This window comes from Nerophis ophidion, linkage group LG16 (genome assembly GCF_033978795.1).
Source record: "Nerophis ophidion isolate RoL-2023_Sa linkage group LG16, RoL_Noph_v1.0, whole genome shotgun sequence".
Classification (NCBI taxonomy): Eukaryota; Metazoa; Chordata; class Actinopteri; order Syngnathiformes; family Syngnathidae; genus Nerophis; species Nerophis ophidion.
This window is the reverse complement of record NC_084626.1, coordinates 29,253,848-29,262,414: the sequence shown is the minus strand read 5'-3', so window position 1 is coordinate 29,262,414 and position 8,567 is coordinate 29,253,848. Positions and strand designations below refer to the sequence as shown.

General features: G+C 37.0%; 1 protein-coding gene across 2 annotated transcripts in view; it reads left to right on the top strand.

Annotated features, from left to right (window-relative positions):
* Positions 1-1,551: 1,551 nt before the first annotated feature.
* The window catches only part of ccdc120b (coiled-coil domain containing 120b), a 78,672-nt gene continuing 71,656 nt past the window's right edge, over positions 1,552-8,567 (top strand). For both annotated transcript variants that reach the window (XM_061874831.1, XM_061874830.1), the window contains exon 1: positions 1,552-1,766. The gene's annotated coding sequence lies outside the window, so the exon portion shown is untranslated. The remainder of the gene's footprint in view (positions 1,767-8,567) is intronic.

Genomic DNA, 8,567 nt, shown 5'->3' with positions numbered 1-8,567 from the left:
GTTACCGGGAGGGCATTCCAGAGCACTGGAGCCCGAACGGAAAACGCTCTATCAAGAATATTCCAGTCGTATTCATCCTTCTTTGTGTGGACATTGTCGATTGTCATGTCATGTTTGGATGTACATTGTGGATGCCATCTTTGCTCCACAGTAAGTCTTTGCTGTTGTCCAGCATTCTGTTTTTCTTTACTTTGTAGTCAGTTCAGTCTTAGTTTCGTTCTTCATAGCCTTCCCTAAGCTTCAATGCCTTTTTTTAGGGGCACTCGCCTTTTGCTTATTTTTGGTTTAAGCATAAGACACCTTTTTACCTGCACGCTGCCTCCCGCTGTTTCCGACATCTACAAAGCAATTATCTATCTGCTGCCACCTACTGATATGGAAGAATATTACATGGTTGGTTACTCTCCCGAGCTCTAGACTAGTGGTTCTCAAATGGGGGTACGCGTACCCCTGGGGGTATTTGAAGGTATGCCGATGGGTACGTGAGATTTTTAAAAATATTGTAAAAATAGTAACAATTCAAAAATCCTTTATAAATATATTTATTGAATAATACTTCAACAAAATATGAATGTAAGTTTATAAACTGTGAAAATAAATACAACAATGCAATATTCAGTGTTGACAGCTAGATTTTTTGTGGACATGTTCCATAAATATTGATGTTAAAGATTTATTTTTTTTGTGAAGAAATGTTTAGAATGAAGTTGATGAATCCAGATGGATCTCTATTACAATCCCCAAAGAGGACACTTTAAGTTGATGATTACTTCTATGTGTAGAAATCTTTATTTATAATTTAATTACTTGTTTATTTTTCAACAAGTTTTTAGTTATTTTTATATCTTTTTTTTTTTACAAATAGTTCAAGAAAGACCCCTACAAATGAGCAATATTTTGCACTGTTGTACAATTTAATAAATCAGAAACTGATGACATAGTGCTGTATTTTACTTCTTTATCTCTTTTTTTCAACCAAAAATGCTTTGCTCTGATTAGGGGGTACTTGAATTAAAAAAAATGTTCACAGGGGGTACATCACTGAAAAAAGGTTGAGAACCATTGCTGTAGACAGCACCAACACTCAACAACAACACATAAATTGCAGACTATAATTACTGGTTTGCTAAAAAGTATTTTCTAACCCAAATAGGTGAAATTAGATAACCTCCCACAGCACACCAGAGTGCGTCTCACGGCCGCGGCACAGTGGTTGAAAAACACTGCACTAGGCCTGTGAATAGGTCGACACTACAAATGTGCAATATTTTGCACTTTTATACAATTTAATAAATCAGAAACTAAAGACATAGTGCTGTATTTTACTTCTTTATCTATTTTTTTTCAACCAAAAATACTTTGCTCTGATTAGGGGGTACTTGAATTGAAAAAATGTTGACAGGGGGTACATCACTGAAAAAAGGTTGAGAACCACTGTAAGAGACACCTCAGTTCGTTTGTTTCCACCTGCGGCGTGCGGCGTATGGGCGGGGCTTGGCTGCTGCGAAGGGTGGGCTTTAACTCTCCTGCTTCCGGTGGTAGCTCAGCTGAGATGCGCACGGTTCCGACGGCGAGCGGCGGCGGCGGCGGAGGCGGAGGTCGTGAATTCTAATCAGGACAAGGAGCCACCATGAACGAGCGTGTTTGTACGCGTCCTACGTCCTCCTGAAGAAGCCTTCTGAGGCGGTGTCGTGTCGCCCGGCGAAGGTGCTCGTTCCCGCCTCGAGGACCGTGAACGCCTCCCGAGGTATCGGTCATGCTCTCCGGTAAGCGGGGCTTCTTCTTCAAGGTGTAACATATCTATTTCATGATGTTTCCATGTTATCTATGTTATTGACAGGCCGTGTATCGGAAGGCGTTTGAAACTGGGTGCTCTGCGTCTATGCAGATACATTTATGGGGATGCGGAGACGCCACTTTAACTGCGATGTATGAGGTGGGGGGGGGAACGTTAGGAATAAACCACTTTGGTTTGTATTAGTGAGTGAGTCATTGAATGCACCACATGTCCCGGATTGCAAGTGCATGCGTTCAAGGCTTGTAGGACAAATGCGTGTCAACCCCCATCCCCCTGTTGCTAAACTGTTATTAAACGAAATGTAGACACAAATGCATGTTCATGCCACTGGGGCCATATTGATGTTTTATGGTTGCCATCGATAAAAAAAAAAAAAAACAGGTCTTGCTCCCATGTAGCCGCGTGGAGAAGGCTCATCATTAACAGATTCCTCAACAACAGGGGTGTCAAACTCAAATACAGAGTGGGCCAAAATTTTAAAATGAACAAAGCCGTGGGCCAAGGTTGAACAAATTAACCTTTTAATAGGGACCCAAACAAGTTTTGCATTGTTTATAATTTTATAGTGACATGCAAAATAGAGTTTCAAATAAACAATAATAATAATCAAAAAATATCAATGGCATATCAAATTATATATTGTAGCGTCCCAGAGGTGTAAGTGCTGCAAGGGGTTCTGAGTATTTCTTCTGTTGCGTTTATGTTGTGTTACGGTGCGGATGTTCTCCCGAAATGTGTTTGTCATTCTTGTTTGGTGTGGGTTCACGGTGTGGCGCATATTTGTAAAAGCGTTAAAGTTGTTTATGCGCTCACCCTGAATGTGTGACCTGATCAAGCATGCCTTGCATTAACTTATGTGTGTATTAAATCTGCTTATATTGTGTTACTAGGACGGCACAATGTTTGTATGTAGGAAAAGCGGACGTGATGCAAGGTTGTAGAGAAGGCTAAAGGAAGTGCCATTAAAACAATATTGTTGTTTGGGTGGAAATCGGTGGAAATTTGGGAGAATGGTTCCCCCGGGAGATTTTCGGGAGGAGCACTGAACTTCGGGAGTCTCGGTAGGGTTGGCAAGTATGAGGATTAGCGGTGTTAGAGCGGCATTGCCGCTGTGTGATACCGGCAGGCCAGCTCTAATGTTTAATTTGATATTGCCTCAAGGGCCAAATGAAATCACACGGTGGGCCAGATTTGGCTCGCGGGCCAGAGTTTGACACCCATGCTCAACAAGAATGTCTTGTAAGGTTTGTAGAGTGGTGAGAGAGGGGGGAAGAAAAAAAAAAAGTCCCAACCTTATTGTGAGGGTCAGTCAATGCCTGCAGGGGGATTCTCTGCTGTGTTGTTTGCAAAACACATCTGGTTGTAGACTTTCACGCCAACTAGTTTTAAAAAGTATTAAACTAATGGGCCGTCACAGCTTTTTTTTTTCCAAAGGGGCTTGGCTTAGTTGATTTATTACAACCTTAATGACTGCTTTCATCCTGATCTTTTGAACACATGCTGCTGTTGCTGTTGCTGCTGCTGTGTTTGTTTTCCTTCTCTATTCTCATGTCTGAGCCACTCCCTCTCACAACGCCTGCTATGTTGCAGACAGCAAACATCACAGGATTGGACCTTGACCACCCCCGCCATCAGATTTTGCCATTAAGCCCAGGCAAGGTGACACCTAGTCTTTATTGTGCCGGAAAAAGCGGTAGAAAATGGATGGGTGGATGGATGTCCCCAGGGACGTCAAATTGGGGATGCTGTAGTTTAAAGGTGTTGTTCTTTCGGTTAGTAACATGTCATATATGTTAAGATAAAATGTAAAAAAACAAACATAAAATCTACATATGGCAGCATTAGAGAAAGTTATGTATAGGTTTCACATTTGCATCTCATTGTTCATAACTGTGGTACGTTCAGTGACCTTCATTTCAAGTTAGAAACTTTTAACTTACATTTACTCTTTATTGTCCCCGGGGACGTCAAATTGGGGATGCTGTAGTTTAAAAGTGTTGTTCTTTCGGTTAGGAAAATGTCATAAATGTTAAGATAGAATAAAAAAAAAAAAAAACATAAAATCTACCTGTGGTAGCATAGGAGAAAGTTAGTTATAACTTTCACATTTGCATCTCATTGTTCATAACTGTGGTACGTTCAGTGACCTTCATTTCAAGTTAGAAACTTTTAACTTACATTTACTCTTTATTGTTCCCGGGGACGTCAAATTGGGGATGCTGTAGTTTAAAGGTGTTGTTCTTTCGGTTAGGAAAATGTCATAAATGTTAAGATAAAAAAAAACAAAAAAAACACATAAAATCTACCTGTGGTAGCATAGGAGAAAGTTATTTATAACTTTCACATTTGCATCTCATTGTTCATAACTGTGGTACGTTCAATGACCTTCATTTCAAGTTAGAAACTTTTAACTTACATTTACTCTTTATTGTCCCCGGGGACGTCAAATTGGGGATGCTGTAGTTTAAAGGTGTTGTTCTTTCGGTTAGGAAAATGTCATAAATGTCAAGATAAAAAAAAACAAAAAAAACACAAAATCTTTCTGTGGTACCATAGGAGAAAGTTATTTATAACTTTCACATTTGCATCTCATTGTTCATAACTGTGGTACGTTCAATAACCTTCATTTCAAGTTAGAAACTTTTAACTTACATTTACTCTTTATTGTTCCCGGGGACGTCAAATTGGGGATGCTGTAGTTTAAAGGTGTTGTTCTTTCGGTTAGGAAAATGTCATAAATGTTAAGATAAAATTAAAAAAACCAAACATAAAATCTACCTGTGGTAGCATAGGAGAAAGTTATTTATAACTTTCACATTTGCATCTCATTGTTCATAACTGTGGTACGTTCAATAACCTTCATTTCAAGTTAGAAACTTTTAACTTACATTTACTCTTTATTGTTCCCGGGGACGTCAAATTGGGGATGCTGTAGTTTAAAGGTGTTGTTCTTTCGGTTAGGAAAATGTCATAAATGTTAAGATAAAATTAAAAAAACCAAACATAAAATCTACCTGTGGTAGCATAGGAGAACGTTATTTATAACTTTCACATTTGCATTTCATTGTTCATAACTGTGGTACGTTCAATGACCTTCATTTCAAGTTAGAAACTTTTAACTTACATTTACTCTTTATTGTTCCCGTGGACGTCAAATTGGGGATGCTGTAGTTTAAAGGTGTTGTTCTTTCGGTTAGGAAAATGTCATAAATGTTAAGATAAAATTTAAAAAAAAAACATAAAATCTACCTGTGGTAGCATAGGAGAAAGTTATTTATAACTTTCACATTTGCATCTCATTGTTCATAACTGTGGTAAGTTCAATGACCTTCATTTCAAGTTAGAAACTTTTACCTTACATTTACTCTTTATTGTTCCCGGGGACGTCAAATTGGGGATGCTGTAGTTTAAAGGTGTTGTTCTTTCGGTTAGGAAAATGTCATAAATGTTAAGATAAAATTAAAAAAAAAAACATAAAATCTACCTGTGGTAGCATAGGAGAAAGTTATTTATAACTTTGACATTTGCATCTCATTGTTCATAACTGTGGTACATTCAGTGACCTTCATTTCAAGTTAGAAACTTTTAAATTACATTTAGTCTTTATTGTCCCTAGGGATGCCCAATTGGGGATGCTGTAGTTTAAGTGTGTTGTTCTTTCAAAGCTGTAGGTTAGGAAAATGTCATAAATGTTCAGAGAAAATGAAAAAAAAAAAAAACACATAAAATGTACATATGGCAGCATTAGAGAAAGTTATGAATAACTTTAACATTTGCATCTCATTGTTCATAACTGTGGTACATTCAATGACCTTCATTTCAAGTTAGAAACTTTTAACTTACATTTACTCTTTATTGTCCCCGTGGACGTCAAATTGGGGATGCTGTAGTTTAAAGGTGTTGTTCTTTTGGTTAGGAATATATCATAAATGTTAAGGTGCTTTTTTTTTTTAAAATACATAAAATCTACCTGTGGTGGAATAGGAGAAAGTTATTTATAACTTTCACATTTGCATCTCATTGTTCATAACTGTGGTACGTTCAGTGACCTTCATTTCAAGTTGGAAACTTTTAAATTACATTTAGTCTTTATTGTCCCCGGGGATGCCCAATTGGGGATGCTGATAAAATAAATAAAAAATACATATAATCTATCTGTGGTAGCATAGGAGGAAGTTATTATAACTTTTCAGTGTTTCCCACAGGTCAGGCATCTATTCGTGGTGGTGTGGTCTGGCGGTGGGGGGTGGGGGCGTTATTGATGGGGGGTGGCAGCGGCGGCGGCGAATACCAAGAAGAACGCGGAGTTGGAATATAATTACAACACTTTATGTACATATTTATATACATATTTATATCATATTTACATATTTATATAACATGTTCCATTCACAGACAGAGTCCCATTGCTTTTATGAGCGGTCGAGCGATTCAAAAGCTGAAAAAAAAATATATATATATATTAATTTTTTATTTATTTTTTGTTTTGTTTGTGGCGGCCGTAATTCTTTCGTGGTGGGCCGCCAACAATAAATGAATGTGTGGGAAGCCCTGCTTTCACATTTGTATCTCATTGTTCATAGCTGTGGTACGTTCAATGACCTTCATTTCAAGTTAGAAACTTTTAACTTATTGTCCCCGGGGACGTCAAATTGGGGATGCTGTAGTTTGAAGGTGTTGTTCTTTCAGTTAGGAAAATGTCATAAATGTTAAGATACATTTTTTTAAAAAATACATAAAATCTACCTGTGGTAGCATAGGAGAAAGTTATTTATAACTTTCATATTTGCATCTCATTGTTCATAACTGTGGTACTTTCAATGACCTTCATTTCAAGTTAGAAACTTTTAAATTACATCGGTCTTTATTGTCCCTGTGGACGTCCAATTGGGGATGCTGTAGTTTAAAGGTGTTGTTTTTTTCGGTTAGGAAAATGTCATAAATGTTCAGATAAAATGAAAAAAAAAACATAAAATATACATATGGCCGCATTAGAGAAAGTTATGTACAGGTTTCGCATTTGCATCTCGTTGTTCATAACTGTGGTGCGTTCAATGACCTTCATGTAAAGTTGGAAACTTTTAAATTACATTTAGTCTTTATTGTCTCCAGCCCAGGGATGCCCAATTGGGGATGCTGTAGTTCAAGTGTGTTGTTCTTTCAAAGGTGTAGGTTAGGAAAATGTCATAAATGTTCAGATAAAATGAAAAAAACAAACATAAAATGTACATATGGCAGCATTAGAGAAAGTTATGTATAACTTTGACATTTGCATCTCATTGTTCATAACTGTGGTACGTTCAATGACCTTCATTTCAAGTTAGAAACTTTTAACTTACATTTAATCTTTATTGTCCCCGGGGACGTCAAATTGGGGATGCTGTAGTTTAAAGGTGTTGTTCTTTCGGTTAGGAAAATGTCATACATTTTAAGATAAAATAAAAATAATACATAAAATCTACCTGTGGTAGCAAAGGAAAAAGTTATTTATAACTTTAACATTTGCATCTCATTGTTCATAACAGTGGTGCGTTCAATGACCTTCATTTCAAGTTAGAAACTTTTAAATTACATTTAGTCTTTATTGTCCCCAAGGATGCCCAATTGGGGATGCTGTAGTTTAAAGGTGTTGTTCTTTCAAAAGTGTAGGTTAGGAAAATGTCATAAATGTTAAGATAAAATGAAAAAAATCAACAAAAAAACATAAAATCTACCTGTGGTAGCATTGGAGAAAGTTATTTATAACTTTAACATTTGCATCTCGTTGTTCATAACTTTGGTGTGTTCATCCATCCATCCATTTTTCTACCGGTTGTCCCTTTTTGGGTTCGCGGGAGTTGCTGGAGCATACATCAGCTGTATCCGGGCGGAAGGCGGGGCACACCCTGGACAAGTCATCATCTCATGAGTCAATTAGTCAATCAATGTTTTTTTATATAGCCCTAAATCACAAATGTCTCGAAGGACTGCACAAACCACTACGACATCTTCTGAAGAACCTACATAAGGGCAAGGAAAACTCACACCCAGTGGGACATCGGTGACAATGATGACTATGAGAACCTTGGAGAGGACCACAAATGTGGCCAACCCGCCCAACCCCCAGTTAGAAACTTTAAAATAACATTTAGTCTTTATTGTCCCCGGTGACGTCAAATTGGGAATGCTGTAGTTTAAAAGTGTTGTTCTTTCAAATGTGTAGGTTAGGAAAATGTCATAAATGTTAAGATAAAAATAAAAAAAAATAAAACATAAAATCTACTTATTGCAGCATTGGAGAATTTTTTTTTATAACTTTCACATTTGCATCTCGTTGCTCATAACTGTGGTGCGTTCAGTGACCTTCATTTCAAGTTAGAAACTTTTAGATTAGGGATGTCCGATCAGGGATTATGCTGCCAATACCGAATACTGATCACATTTATTAACTAAGGCTGTCAAAAATAAGAAGTTGAATAATGCGATTAATCATAAAAAATATTGCAATAACCGTGTATATAAGCAAATTAATTTATTTTAACCATATGTGTTCTTTTACCTTATTCATGATGGTTACCTGAAAGGTTACATGAGTCAGTGATGAGGTCAGTGCAAAGAAAACTGTGGTGTGCTCTTCTTACTTCAGCATACACAGATGGGACATTAGCTAAAACTTTTACTAACTTTTGAGCAAATATGACATTCATTCAAGTAGAACATTTTTGAAAATAATTTAAAAAAAGTCATTTGACAGTTCTAGTGTTTTAATTTTTACTGTAAAACGTTCTAT